Genomic DNA, 14,750 nt, shown 5'->3' on the forward strand with positions numbered 1-14,750 from the left:
TGTCTATTATTCATTCCATCCATACTCACTTTTTTCCATGCTTCCTCACATTCTTTCCCAGCCAGACCTTCTATCTTACACATACTTTCCCTCTCTCTCACCACTTGCATCACTTTATTCTTATTCATCAACTCATTCTTACACATCTTCCCTAAATCCCATTTTCTCACAAAAGCACTAATTCTCTCATACCACTGACATCTCTCAAATGCAATCGGTTCACTTATTTTCCTTTCATACCACTTCCATCTACACAACATTCCACCAGCCATATATCTCATCATGCTTGCCGCCTTACTACTTTTACCTATCATACTCAACACTCTCACCAACCCATTCAAATTTAAATATAATTCAATATTTGGAAGATTCAAACCTCCATTCTTCTTTTCTTTCATCACATGCTCTCTCTTCAGTCTCTCCATCTTTCCACCCCACACAAACATAAACACCATTCTATTTATTCTTTTCAGACACATCACATTCGGCAAGAAAACATTTGCTACATACAGCAGCATTGGTAAAATAATCGTCTTCACAATCAGCACTTTCCCATTCATCGTTAGTTTTCTCATTCTCCAAAAACTCACTCTAGCATTCACTTTTTTCTCCAAATCATTCCAACTTTCTTTCCCTCTCATATCCTCATCAAACACAACTCCCAGTACTTTTATCCCACCCTCAACATACTGACTTCCCACATCATCCACACCTTTCCCTCCAAACACTTTATTTTTTTATTTTTCCCAATTTAATTTAAAGGCAGATGCTCCACAAAAAAAAACAATGAGTAATTTTGCCCTGTTCAGAGCCGCCTTATTTTCCCCCACAATCACTACATCATCCATATAACCTAACACTTTCACACACCTTCCATTACTACCCGGAATCATCATACCTCTCATCACTTTATCCTTTCTAATCAGACACAGCAGTGGATCCAACACACACACAAACAGAATCGGTGACAGCGGACACCCCTGTCGTACCCCTGAACTGACCCTAAAACTCTCACTCAAAAAAACATTTATCAGAACCTCACTAGACACATCCTCATACAAACTTCTCAAATTCCTTACAAACACACTTGTAAACCCCATTCTTACCAACACTCTCCACATAAAATCATGTGCAACTCTATCAAAAGCCTTTTCAAAATCCAATGCCATCACATACATTCTCCTCTTTCTACTCATACAGTCTCCAATCATATCTCTCAACAGCATCAGATTCTCATGTATTCTTCTCTCAGGCACCGCACACACTTGTTCCTTATCCACTACTTGATCAATCACACCTCTCATTCTATTCGCCAACACCTTTGCATATATTTTATAATCTACATTCAATAAGGTTATTGGTCTCCAATTTTTCACACACTTCCTTTCACCTTTTTTTATAAATCAACACTACCACTCCCTCTTTCATAGACTCACTAACCTTCCCATTCGCAAACATATATTCCATCAACTCAACCACATCCACACCCATTACATCCCACATTTTAACATAAAACTCAACCGGCAGCCCATCTTTACCTGGCTTTTTATTTTTAGCCATCCCTTTCATCGCATCCTTAATCTCATCCTCAATTACATTTTTACTCAACATTCCCCAATCCCTATCACACACACATTTCTCAATCGCACTCAAAACTTCACTTTCCATATTCTCATCGCGTACCTTCCTTTCATACAAACTCTCATAAAAATCTTTCACTTCCTTTCTCATCTCACACCCATACACCTCTTCTCCATTTTCTTTCACCAGCACATCCATATCTTTTCTTTTACCACACACTTTCTTAAAGGAAAAACTACTACACTGTTCATCTTTCTCCATGCATTCAACTTTTGCACCATACACAATTCGCCAGGCCCCTTTCTTCCATACCCATTCTCACTTCCTTTCTAGCTTCAATAATTTCATCTGCCACATCTGCACCATCCTTTCGCATTCTATACAAATAATCCAATCTTTCATTCATTCTTTCATATCTCATTCTCTTCTCTCTAGCTAATTTATATCCCATCTTTCTAAAAAACTTTTTACACTCTCCTTTCACCCAATCCCACCATTCTATTATACTATCATACCTCCATTTTTCCTTCTTCCATTCCACATAACATTCCTGAAAATGATCAATTACCTCCTTTTCATTCAACATTTGCACATTTAGTTTCCACACACCCTTTCCATACCGTTTACTCTCTTTACATCCTAACACACCTATAACACACTCATGATCCGAAAAACACACTTTCATTTGCTCAAACCTTACACACATAAAATCTTTGGACGCAAACATATAATCCAGACGTGACTCAATCATACCTCTATCCGCTCTATACGTGACCTTCGGTCCATCCACACAACATTCTTTCGCCACATCCACCAGTGCAAAATCTGCAATCATTCTCCTCAACATACCACACGTGACATCATTCTTATTCACACCCGCTCCTCTTTTCATCCCTCTATCTATCATACAATTCATATCACCCACAATCACAACCGGTTTTCTTCCAACCACATACAACGCCAATTTCTCAAACAAATCTTTCCTTTCATTCTTATCCACACTCGCATACACATTTATCAATCGAAACTGCCATCCATCATAATCTATATTGACAAGCATACATCTACCCGCTTCTATTACTATATGTGACTCTATACTAATTTTACTCCCCCTCACCAACACCCCTATACCATCATTTTTATTTAATTTTGTACCACTCCACAAAACTTCTCCCTCTTTCCACTCTTCCTTTTTCGGGGGGTCAAAAATCCCACATTCCTGAAGACAAAAAATGTCACCATTTAAAGTTTTCAAAAAATGAAAAATTGCAGCCCTCCTCCCCGTAGCTTTACAACTTCTCACATTTAAGGAAATAATCCCTATTTTTTCACAAGCAATTTAGACACTTTTTTATTTTAGCAACTTTATGACATTTCATCAGAGCTTTCATTTTTCTCTGAGATCGCAGGCATCAGTTCTCCCCTCAGCTGTCTGGTAAAAAGCTCCTTATCTCTTTCTCTTTTTCTCGCCTCTTGTTTAATCTCTTCAAGAGGCAGATTCGCCAAAGCCTGCTTATGAGTCATCACATCTGACTCAGCACAACTGACTTCTATTCTGGGCTTTTTTGCCGTATTCTGCAGTTCCGAATCTCTGAACGCATCAGGGGTTTTCATGAAATCTGGGTCCGAGCTCTGAGCTCCTTCAGAGCTCACGCTGCTGACCGGGCTAAGCACTCCGCTGTACAAACTACAATTACCGGGACTGTAATTTACTGGGCTGAAAAGGATCGAGCCATCAGCCGCATCTCCCGTCTGCTGTTCAAAGTAATTGTCCGTTACTTCTGGCGCCATGTCCGCGGGCTCCCCCTCCCCCTCCTCCGCACGTGGTTGTCGGGGTATCTGCTGCGGGGGATTTTGGTGGAGGTCTGGGGTACTATCTGCACTTTCATCTTGCACCATCATTATAACTTTATCAGCAGTTTTACGGAGGTTTTCCGCAAAGGCTGCTGCTTTTTTTTCCTCCTCTGCTTGTTTTTCTTTCCTCACCTTCTCAGGAGATTTCCCCTTTTTTGTCTCCTCTGAGACTTTAGGACAATTTCTAGCATTATGCCCTTCTGCCCCACATAAATCACATTTTTTTGGTGAAGTGCATTCTTTAGCCTCATGTCCTGCACAATTGCAGTTTCTACAGGTTTGCTCATTATTACAGTCCTCTCTCCTGTGACCAAACAATCTGCATTTCCTGCAATAATCCAATAGAAAAACTTCCAGGAGGGTGTTTTAAACCCTCAAAACCACCTTCTTCCTCTTTAAGGCGCACCCAAAATTTCCACTCTCCATTAAAGATCCCCAATATATTTTTCCCCATCACACCTCCTCTCACATTAGAGCAATATTGTTTTAAGAAAGCCACCATTCTTTCCAGCTCCACAAAAGGGTCATAAATCCGTATTGTTAGAGGTCTTTCTTCTACCAAAGCAGGAAACACCTACACCCCTTCCATCATCTCCTCATTTTTATATTTCTTTAATTGCCACGTAGTTTGTTCCCAAACTCCTTTTTCTACAAAAGTCACATCCAGTAAACACAAAGCTGGAATCTCCTGTACACAAAAGATTTCTTTCCTCTGTACACCACAAGCTTTTTCCAGTACCTCCTCCACCAAATACCTTAAAGGTCCATTACCACAGCGCCTCGTCAGCTTCACCCGGATCGTATTCTTTACAGTTGTCATCTTGGCACTTCAGCAGGATAAACGATCACTCCAACGACGAAAAAACCTTTCGATCCCTCCTCTGGACTCCAGGGGTCCTCCACAGGGAAGGAACCCCTAAATGCCTCCAGCTACGACCCCAGCACGGGCTTTGATCGCAGCCAAAAGGCCGAGAAGCGATAACCCAAATAGGGACCGAGCAAAGCACGGCACCCACATTTTGGGAACACATAGTAGTGGAGATTAGCACCATGGACAGCACACAACTCTACAATAAGCAGCCCAAAGCTAGCTAGCTAGCTGCCTGCCTGGTTGGTTGGATGCATGCATGCATGCATGCTTGCATTATGGTTAGCTAGGTGGCCTAGGCCTACCAAAACTTGCACTCCTGCACACCACTGGGCCTCCCTAGGAGACAAGCGGGCACACTGCAGCCTTTATTTCTTGGTAGCAGAGTTAGTCCGAATTTGCATATGCCCCGCCTCTGCTGTTAACAAGAGCTCCGCCTCTGCTGTTGGCATGTGTGCACACCCATTAGCCTCCTGGCAGACAGCTTTTGTTTTGAGCTTTTTGATGCGATTGTGACATCACAATGGGTCGATTGTCCATTGTGACATCACAATGGACCCATTGTGACATCACAATGGACCCATTGTGACATCACAAGCGACCCATTGTGACATCACAATGGACCCATTGTGACATCACAATGGACCCATTGTGACATCACAATCGACCCATTGTGACATCACAATGGACCCATTGTGACATCACAATGCACCCATTGTGACATCACAAGCGACCCATTGTGACATCACAAGCGACCCATTGTGACATCACAATGGACCCATTGTGACATCACAAGCGACCCATTGTGACATCACAATGGACCCATTGTGACATCACAAGCGACCCATTGTGACATCACAAGCGACCCATTGTGACATCACAAGCGACCCATTGTGACATCACAAGCGGCCCATTGTGACATCACAAGCGGCCCATTGTGTCATCACAAGCGGTCCATTGTGACATCACTTCCTGTGCTAGCCTAGCAGCCTGGATGAACATTGCTTTTTGGAGGTGGCGCGCAAAATCGTGGTCCAAAGTGCAAAGTTAAAACATTTTCAACATCTCCTGTTTAAAAGCGGCTTGTTTTTAGATTCAAAAAATTGTTTCCTTTTAAAATTGTGAAGGGGTCCAAAATTCCAAATGGTGTGATTAAGTAGGATTTTGCTTTAGCAAGTTAGCAGGGTAGTGAGGAAGTGTTCCCAGTTATTTTTGGAAGGTCGCTGCGGCCACTAAGCTATTTAATTTAGGCAGGCTTCAGCTTATTTAGGTAGGCCACACATGCAGAATTTGGCCGTGGAGTGCCCCAAACCATGAAATCAGCTTGATACCTGGAAGTAAAAATAAGGGAGACAAGAAGTAGACAGCAAATGATACACTGTAGGCCAGCTTTCCAAATATTTATACACAACGGTTCAAAATAGAAATGCATGCATTTGCAAATAAAAGAGGTGCTGCAAAGCGCCAAAGCAATTGAAGAAGGGACACATATGACAATTGCAACAAAAAGAGAGCGTTACAGATGCAAAAAGGCACATTTGAAGGATAGCAATATTCTATTTTTGGATGACAGATTAGGAAAGGTGCACCGGTCCTGGATGTACTGCAATACCAGTTCAATGCATGGAGTGGACAGAGCAAGCTCTTCTTCCATCTCCCGATTCTAAAAATCCATTTAATATATGGCCCCCAGATAGGGGTCATATCAGATATTAAACTGATAAGAACAGATTTTTTTTCTTATTAAAACCAATCAGGTTAGAAGTTTTTTCGTCGCCACTCCTTGGAGCAACAATCACCGTGACTTCATTTTAACGAAAACACATCTTCTCATCATACTTGGTTCCTTTTAAATCACATTTGTATTCCAAAATGAAAGACATCTCCATTGATCTTATTATCCAAAAATAGACTTTCCACAACTCCTCCTTCATACTTAACAAATCTCACGTATAAGGGACACGTATGACAATTGCAACAAAAAGAGAGCGTTACAGATGCAAAAAGGCACATTTGAAGGATAGCAATATTCTATTTTTGGATGACAGATTAGGAAAGGTGCACCGGTCCTGGAAGTACTGCAATACCAGGTCAATGCATGGAGTGGACAGAGCAAGCTCTTCTTCCATCTCCCAGTTCTAAAAATCCATTTAATATATGGCCCCCAGATAGGGGGCATATCAGATATTAAACTGATAAGAACAGATTTTTTTTTTTTAATAAACCATCAGGTTTAGAGATAAAATGCATTGTCCCAACAGGAACTAATCCATCAACCATGCTCAACCTGTAGCATTTATCTCCAACTCATCATTCTGGTCTTTATTTTCCAATACCTTTTAACATACTGAGACTAACATAATTTGCATTAAACTCACCTTCATTCCGATGCACCTCCCCAAACAGTCACACCCCAAACACTAAGTCTGGGGGCCATTTTAAACAATGTTTCCAAAACAATATACCCAACATTTATCAACGTTTATCCACAAAAGACACTTCTTTCTGAAAAATTGGAACCCACTCTTTTGTAGGCTTGAAACCTTCTGGGATCACCCAATGATCTCTCTGAAGGGACCATGGTACAAATCCCAGTTTCTCCAAAATCTCTGTCTTAACTGCTTTAAGCACAACCCTTGGAATAACTACAATTTTCCTTCCATCATATGGTGTCTCAACTGTTTCTGATCCCTCTGATGTACTCGCATCTTCACTCTCAGACCAGCTCTTAACTTTCTTTTTCTTTTTTTCCGGTTCAATCTTATCCTTTGACTTTCCCATGCCCTCCTCCTTAGAACAATCAGATAAGTCCACTGGCATACACATCTCCTCAACCATTTCCACTTTATTTTCTTTCTCAACAGGTTCACTCTTTTCTACTTCTGCAACACAGGTTCAAGAAGAAAAAGAATTGCACTGTGGATGCACACCTGAAGAAAAGAATATTTCAAAAAGAGTAGAAATATTCTATTTTAATTTTAAAATGTTTAACTTTATTGGTTTAATTCAAGGTAAAAAAGGGGAGATAGACCTGTCGGGATTTTTTATATAGAATCCGTGTGGTCATCTTCCCTTGGTACTTGTGATATTTTCGAAAAGAGATTAAAATACACATACAAACATACAACACATAGTGTACTGTGCTAATGCACAAAAAGGTAGAAATGGTGAGTAAAGGGATTAAAAGAGTTCCCCTTTTGCTGGCTTACAGAAAGATGTTGTGTCTGAGTTAGGTTCTTTTCCTGAGATACTCAGGTATTTTATATGTCACCCTTTTTCGGGGTTTTGTACCTCCTAGGTTTACTAGCCCCCTCTCACAGGGTTTTGTAAATCCTTTTCATAGGATTATGGCCTCCTAGATTCACTAACCCCCTCTCACCGGGTTTTGTGAATACTGGGAGTGATTTTTAAGGTTTTTATGTCTCCTTAGTCGGAGTATTATTTCCCAGACAGTTTTATTACTGTATTCCTGGTCTCCTTTAAGGTGATTGACTACCATCTGATTATATATTATTCAGTATACTGTTTGTTTCCGGAGAGATTTATCTCTGATTTCAAAACGATGCAGATTTTATATCCAATGATTGCATAGGTCACACAAAGATTCTGTTGTTTATACGGTAATTTTATATGCAGGTTTATATACAGTGCAGCTCTCTCTCACTGAGCTGTATACTGTTTATATTTTTCTATCTGCGCTATAATGCCCTTAGGAGGGTTATTTTATGTGGATTATGGTGACTCCAATATTTATCTGTTGTGATGCCCCTCACTCTCACTGAGTAGCATTCATTAGTATTTGCAATACCGGGGTTGAATTCCCTTAATTGGAGCTGATGTGGTGGTTCTATCTCAAAGGTGCTGCTCACTCTCACTGAGTTGCACTTCCTACTGTTCTGATATTGGGGTTAATTCCCTTTTTCTCAGTAGGTTACCACCATGGTGTACTTTTATCGATTTGGTCATATAGTGGTCCAATCTGCAATACCGGGGTTGAATTCCCTTAATTGGAGCTGATGTGGTGGTTCTATCTCAAAGGTGCTGCTCACTCTCACTGAGTTGCACCTCCTACTGTTCTGATATTGGGGTTAATTCCCTTTTTCTCAGTAGGTTACCACTATAGTGTACTTTTATCGACTTAGTCATATAGTGGTCCAATCTGAACCACGTATTGGGGGTTAAAATTCCCTTGATTGTTTTTATTGGTCACACAAATATCCACTTTTTTTATATAAATATAGCACTTTTTTCTGTGCAGGTTTTTGAGTGCAATATAGCTCTCTCTCACTGAGCTTATTTGCTACTCAAATAACTGCACCCTCTGGGCTGGTATGCTCTTATGGCTTATACCTGCTACCGTTTGTAATATTGAGGTTTTAATTCCTCCAATTTAGAATATTTTTACAGTATGACCCTCTCTCACAGAGCCATTACTGTAATATATGTGGAATATCAATATTGATCATATAATATTATTTTGAGTGTAAATACAAGTGCAGGATAGCTCCCTCTCACTGAGCTACTTGATACTTATATTTAACATATAATCTGGGCTACTGCGCCTTTTGATATTCACTTTGTGTGTAGGTGATGGCAGATGAAGTGTTGGCAATATGACTCTCTCTCACTGAGTCAAAAAATTGCTAAGATTATATTTTATTGGTAATGTAGTATAACTCTCTCTCACTGAGTTATAGCTACTAATAATGTGATTCAGTAGTTGAAATTTGTATCTCTAAGTACTCCCAGTTGATAATGGCTTATATTTGCCCTGAGTTCAGGATATACAGTTATACTGTTTCACATTAGTTTGTACCAATCTATTATAAATGGTTATTTATTGCCATCTAGTGGTGGTTCTCTGCATTCATTATGCTCTCAGTATACTATAAACTAAATCTCTAACATCAGACACATTTAAATCATAAGTACATTATTGATACATTTCATATGTCATTGTAGCTAATATGTAATGTGTCTGATGTTAGAGATTTAGTTTATAGTATACTGAGAGCATAATTAATGCAGAGAACCACCACTAGATGGCAATAAATAACCATTTATAATAGATTGGTACAAACTAATGTGAAACAGTATAACTGTATATCCTGAACTCAGGGCAAATATAAGCCATTATCAACTGGGAGTACTTAGAGATACAAATTTCAACTACTGAATCACATTATTAGTAGCTATAACTCAGTGAGAGAGAGTTATACTACATTACCAATAAAATATAATCTTAGCAATTTTTTGACTCAGTGAGAGAGAGTCATATTGCCAACACTTCATCTGCCATCACCTACACACAAAGTGAATATCAAAAGGCGCAGTAGCCCAGATTATATGTTAAATATAAGTATCAAGTAGCTCAGTGAGAGGGAGCTATCCTGCACTTGTATTTACACTCAAAATAATATTATATGATCAATATTGATATTCCACATATATTACAGTAATGGCTCTGTGAGAGAGGGTCATACTGTAAAAATATTCTAAATTGGAGGAATTAAAACCTCAATATTACAAACGGTAGCAGGTATAAGCCATAAGAGCATACCAGCCCAGAGGGTGCAGTTATTTGAGTAGCAAATAAGCTCAGTGAGAGAGAGCTATATTGCACTCAAAAACCTGCACAGAAAAAAGTGCTATATTTATATAAAAAAAGTGGATATTTGTGTGACCAATAAAAACAATCAAGGGAATTTTAACCCCAATACGTGGTTCAGATTGGACCACTATATGACTAAGTCGATAAAAGTACACTATAGTGGTAACCTACTGAGAAAAAGGGAATTAACCCCAATATCAGAACAGTAGGAGGTGCAACTCAGTGAGAGTGAGCAGCACCTTTGAGATAGAACCACCACATCAGCTCCAATTAAGGGAATTCAACCCCGGTATTGCAGATTGGACCACTATATGACCAAATCGATAAAAGTACACCATGGTGGTAACCTACTGAGAAAAAGGGAATTAACCCCAATATCAGAACAGTAGGAAGTGCAACTCAGTGAGAGTGAGCAGCACCTTTGAGATAGAACCACCACATCAGCTCCAATTAAGGGAATTCAACCCCGGTATTGCAAATACTAATGAATGCTACTCAGTGAGAGTGAGGGGCATCACAACAGATAAATATTGGAGTCACCATAATCCACATAAAATAACCCTCCTAAGGGCATTATAGCGCAGATAGAAAAATATAAACAGTATACAGCTCAGTGAGAGAGAGCTGCACTGTATATAAACCTGCATATAAAATTACCGTATAAACAACAGAATCTTTGTGTGACCTATGCAATCATTGGATATAAAATCTGCATCGTTTTGAAATCAGAGATAAATCTCTCCGGAAACAAACAGTATACTAAATAATATATAATCAGATGGTAGTCAATCACCTTAAAGGAGACCAGGAATACAGTAATAAAACTGTCTGGGAAATAATACTCCGACTAAGGAGACATAAAAACCTTAAAAATCACTCCCAGTATTCACAAAACCCGGTGAGAGGGGGTTAGTGAATCTAGGAGGCCATAATCCTATGAAAAGGATTTACAAAACCCTGTGAGAGGGGATTAGTAAACCTAGGAGGTACAAAACCCCGAAAAAGGGTGACATATAAAATACCTGAGTATCTCAGGAAAAGAACCTAACTCAGACACAACATCTTTCTGTAAGCCAGCAAAAGGGGAACTCTTTTAATCCCTTTACTCACCATTTCTACCTTTTTGTGCATTAGCACAGTACACTATGTGTTGTATGTTTGTATGTGTATTTTAATCTCTTTTCGAAAATATCACAAGTACCAAGGGAAGATGACCACACGGATTCTATATAAAAAATCCCGACAGGTCTATCTCCCCTTTTTTACCTTGAATTAAACCAATAAAGTTAAACATTTTAAAATTAAAATAGAATATTTCTACTCTTTTTGAAATATTCTTTTCTTCAGGTGTGCATCCACAGTGCAATTCTTTTTCTTCTTGAACCTGTACTCCAATCCTTTTGCCCGGATAGCACCCGCTGCCTAACAAACAGCATTTAAAGGCCAACCCCTAAATAAAATACAGGGGACATATCAAATAGAAAGTGTGTGCGGACTCCTAACTCCCCTTCCCCCACTCCCCCTACTACTTCTGCAACAACCTGTTCCTTCTCTGAATTATTGGAACAACAAAAAATGGGGAAGCCACTGGCGCTTATAAAGATGAAATAGGCTTCCTTTAGATAGCTAGGTGTGAGTGCCCGGTCACCTACAGTAATCCTATGGACATGCGGAGGGACAGTCCAAAACCAGCCACTGTAATCTTGCAAGTGGACAGACACTTACTTCAAAGTTCTGTCTCGCTTGCACATAACGGTTTCTTTATCCCCCTCAGCAGAATTTAACAGCACACATCAATCAGAGACGCTGACACTTACTTATGCGTTCAGTCACGCGTTCACTAAGCAGGTTCTTTAGCCTCGTCAGGAAGGGACTCTGGTGCTTCCAACAGCAATTTATTTCACAGACGATAAAACTTCACAGACACTTGTAAAAGTAAGGTAAACAGACAGGACACGGGACTTCAGGATAGTGTAGATCTTCCTGCGGTGTGACGCTGCAGACGCACCCGCTGTCAAGCTGATCCAGAAGCGAGTCTCCCGTCCTCCTTACGTGCTGGCTGACTGACTTTTGTTGTTCCCATATGTCTATTTCTGGAGTGTGATGGTCTCCGGGGGATCCACAGGCTGCTGATTATTAAATTAATCACCCTGATCTTGCGCCAGTTTGCATTAACCTTGTTGTTTAGATACTTCTCTGAATTATTACCTTCTGTGTACGTTTCCTGTTGCTTTTTAAAGACAGGGCAGCTCCTTGCCATATGATCTGCAGCTCCACATATATCACATTTGCATATTTCAGGACATTCATTAGCCATATGTCCTGTTTTTTTGCACTTCCTACATTTCTTCTCTGCTGAACACTCGCTCTGAACATGTCCATAAGAAAAACACTTCCTACAATATGTAGGCTGGCCTGGATAGTACAAAAAAACACGTTTCCCTCCTATGTTGAAACTTGCTGGAGGATGTTTAACCCCTCCTATCCCACCGGGCTCTGGCTTAAACTTGACAAAAAACTTAATCTTGCCATTAAAAATCCCAAAGGAATTTTTCATACGCTCTCCTCCTTTTATCTCAGTGCAGTATTGCAACAAAAAGGATATGACCAAATTCACATCTGTATACAGATCATAAAGATGCACATACATAGGCCTTTGTAGAGCAAAAAACAGTTCAGTGAGCTTAATTCCCTCCATGATGGAGTTAGCCCCCTTAATGCAGTCTTTTAATTTCCCGCAGGCATCAAGACAACGATTCATCTCGTACAAGGTAATATCCTACATACCGACTTTCTGGAAATCTTGCAGACAAAAAATTTCATTCTTTTCAATTCCAGCTAGCTTCATAAAAATTTTCTCCATGATAATTTCCAAATCCACATCCTTCCTCAGAGCCAAATCGTCTTCCAATCGAAAAGTATTGCGCACCATCTTGGACACGATCAACCTCCACTCCTTCAACTCGCCTGCCCGTTCTCAGGGGACCTCCAGCCTGAAGAACCCCCAATCACCTCCAGCTGTGACCAAGGCAGCAGATACTACACTTGATCGCCAGCCAAAAGGCCGAGAAGCGATAACCCAAATAGGGACCGAGCAAAGCACGGCACCCAAATTTTGGGGACACATAGTAGTGGAGATTAGCACCATGGACAGCACACAACTCTACAATAAGCAGCCCAAAGTTAGCTAGCTAGCTGCCTGCCTAGTTGGTTGGATGCATGCATGCATGCATGCTTGCATTATTGTTAGCTAGGTGGCCTAGGCTTACCAAAACTTGCACTCCTGCACACCACTGGGCCTGCCTAGGAGACAAGCGGGCACACTGCAGCCTTTATTTCTTGGTAGCAGAGTTAGTCCGAATTTGCATATGCCCCGCCTCTGCTGTTAACAAGAGCTCCGCCTCTGCTGTTGGCATGTGTGCACACCCATTAGCCTCCTGGCAGACAGCTTTTGTTTTGAGCTTTTAATGCAATTCTGACGTCACAATGGGTCGATTGTCCATTGTGACATCACAATCGACCCATTGTGACATCACAATGGACCCATTGTGACATCACAAGCCACCCATTGTGACATCACAAGCCACCCATTGTGACATCACAAGCGACCCATTGTGATATCACAATGGACCCATTGTGACATCACAATGGACCCATTGTGACATCACAAGCGACCCATTGTGACATCACAAGCGACCCATTGTGACATCACAAGCGGACCATTGTGACATCACAAGCGGACCATTATGACATCACAAGTGGACCATTGTGACATCACTTCCTGTGGTAGTCTAGCAGCCTGGATGAACATTGCTTTTTGGAGGTGGCGCGCAAAATCGTGGTCCAAAGTGCAAAGGTAAAACATTTTCAACATCTCCTGTTTAAAAGCGGCTTGTTTTTAGATTCAAAAAATTGTTTCCTTTTAAAATTGTGAAGGGGTCCAAAATTCCAAATGGTGTGATTAAGTAGGATTTTGCTTTAGTAAGTTAGCAGGTTAGTGAGAAAGTGTTCCCAGTTATTTTTTGAAGGTCGCTGCGGCCACTAAGCTATTTAATTTAGGCAGGCTTCAGCTTATTTAGGTAGGCCACACATGCAGAATTTGGCCGTGGAGTGCCCCAAACCATGAAATCAGCTTGATACCTGGAAGTAAAAATAAGGGAGACAAGAAGTAGACAGCAAATGATACACTGTAGGCCAGCTTTCCAAATATTTATACACAACGGTTCAAAATAGAAAATGCATGCATTTGCAAATAAAAGAGGTGCTGCAAAGCGCCAAAGTAATTGAAGAAGGGACACATATGAAAATTGCAACAAAAAGAGAGCGTTACAGATGCAAAAAGGCACATTTGAAGGATAGCAATATTCTATTTTTGGATGACAGATTAGGAAAGGTGCACCGGTCCTGGAAGTACTGCAATACCAGGTCAATGCATGGAGTGGACAGAGCAAGCTCTTCTTCCATCTCCCAGTTCTAAAAATCCATTTAATATATGGCCCCCAGATAGCAGTTGGCAGGCTCTTGAGAAACAAATGCTAGTGTAGGACTTGCAGTGAAATGGGGTCCCTTGGCGATGGGCTGCAAGCTTAAATGCATTGATCAATTCATGAACTAAAACCCCATTATTTATTTGATTAATTGTATACTAAGGTGAGTTAGTTCATTATGGAGAGTGTTGAGTCCCTGTATTTGTCTGTATTAGAGCATGTGGTCACAGGCCACTTTCACCCCAACCTGGGAATGGCGAGTGCTGTTTGCACCCCATTCACAGGGATGGCGAGTGTTGTGGTACTCTGTATGTGTATTTATACATATATATATATATATATATATATA

At 40.5% G+C, this 14,750-nt stretch overlaps 2 non-coding genes and 1 pseudogene across 2 annotated transcripts; all 3 read right to left on the minus strand.

Moving 5' to 3' along the window:
- Nucleotides 1-5,881: 5,881 nt before the first annotated feature.
- On the minus strand, nt 5,882-6,070 carry LOC146006056 (U2 spliceosomal RNA). Its single transcript, XR_014444099.1, has one exon. It is a non-coding gene; the product is annotated as a U2 spliceosomal RNA (small nuclear RNA).
- A 286-nt stretch (nt 6,071-6,356) lies between these two features.
- On the minus strand, nt 6,357-6,544 carry LOC146006045 (U2 spliceosomal RNA). Its single transcript, XR_014444090.1, has one exon. It is a non-coding gene; the product is annotated as a U2 spliceosomal RNA (small nuclear RNA).
- Nucleotides 6,545-14,302: 7,758 nt separating this feature from the next.
- On the minus strand, nt 14,303-14,462 carry LOC146006065 (U2 spliceosomal RNA; annotated as a pseudogene).
- Between the last annotated feature and the right edge of the window lie 288 nt (nt 14,463-14,750).

The sequence above is a fragment of the Crinia signifera genome, chromosome 5 (genome assembly GCF_055691185.1).
Source record: "Crinia signifera chromosome 5, ASM5569118v1, whole genome shotgun sequence".
Taxonomy (NCBI): Eukaryota; Metazoa; Chordata; class Amphibia; order Anura; family Myobatrachidae; genus Crinia; species Crinia signifera.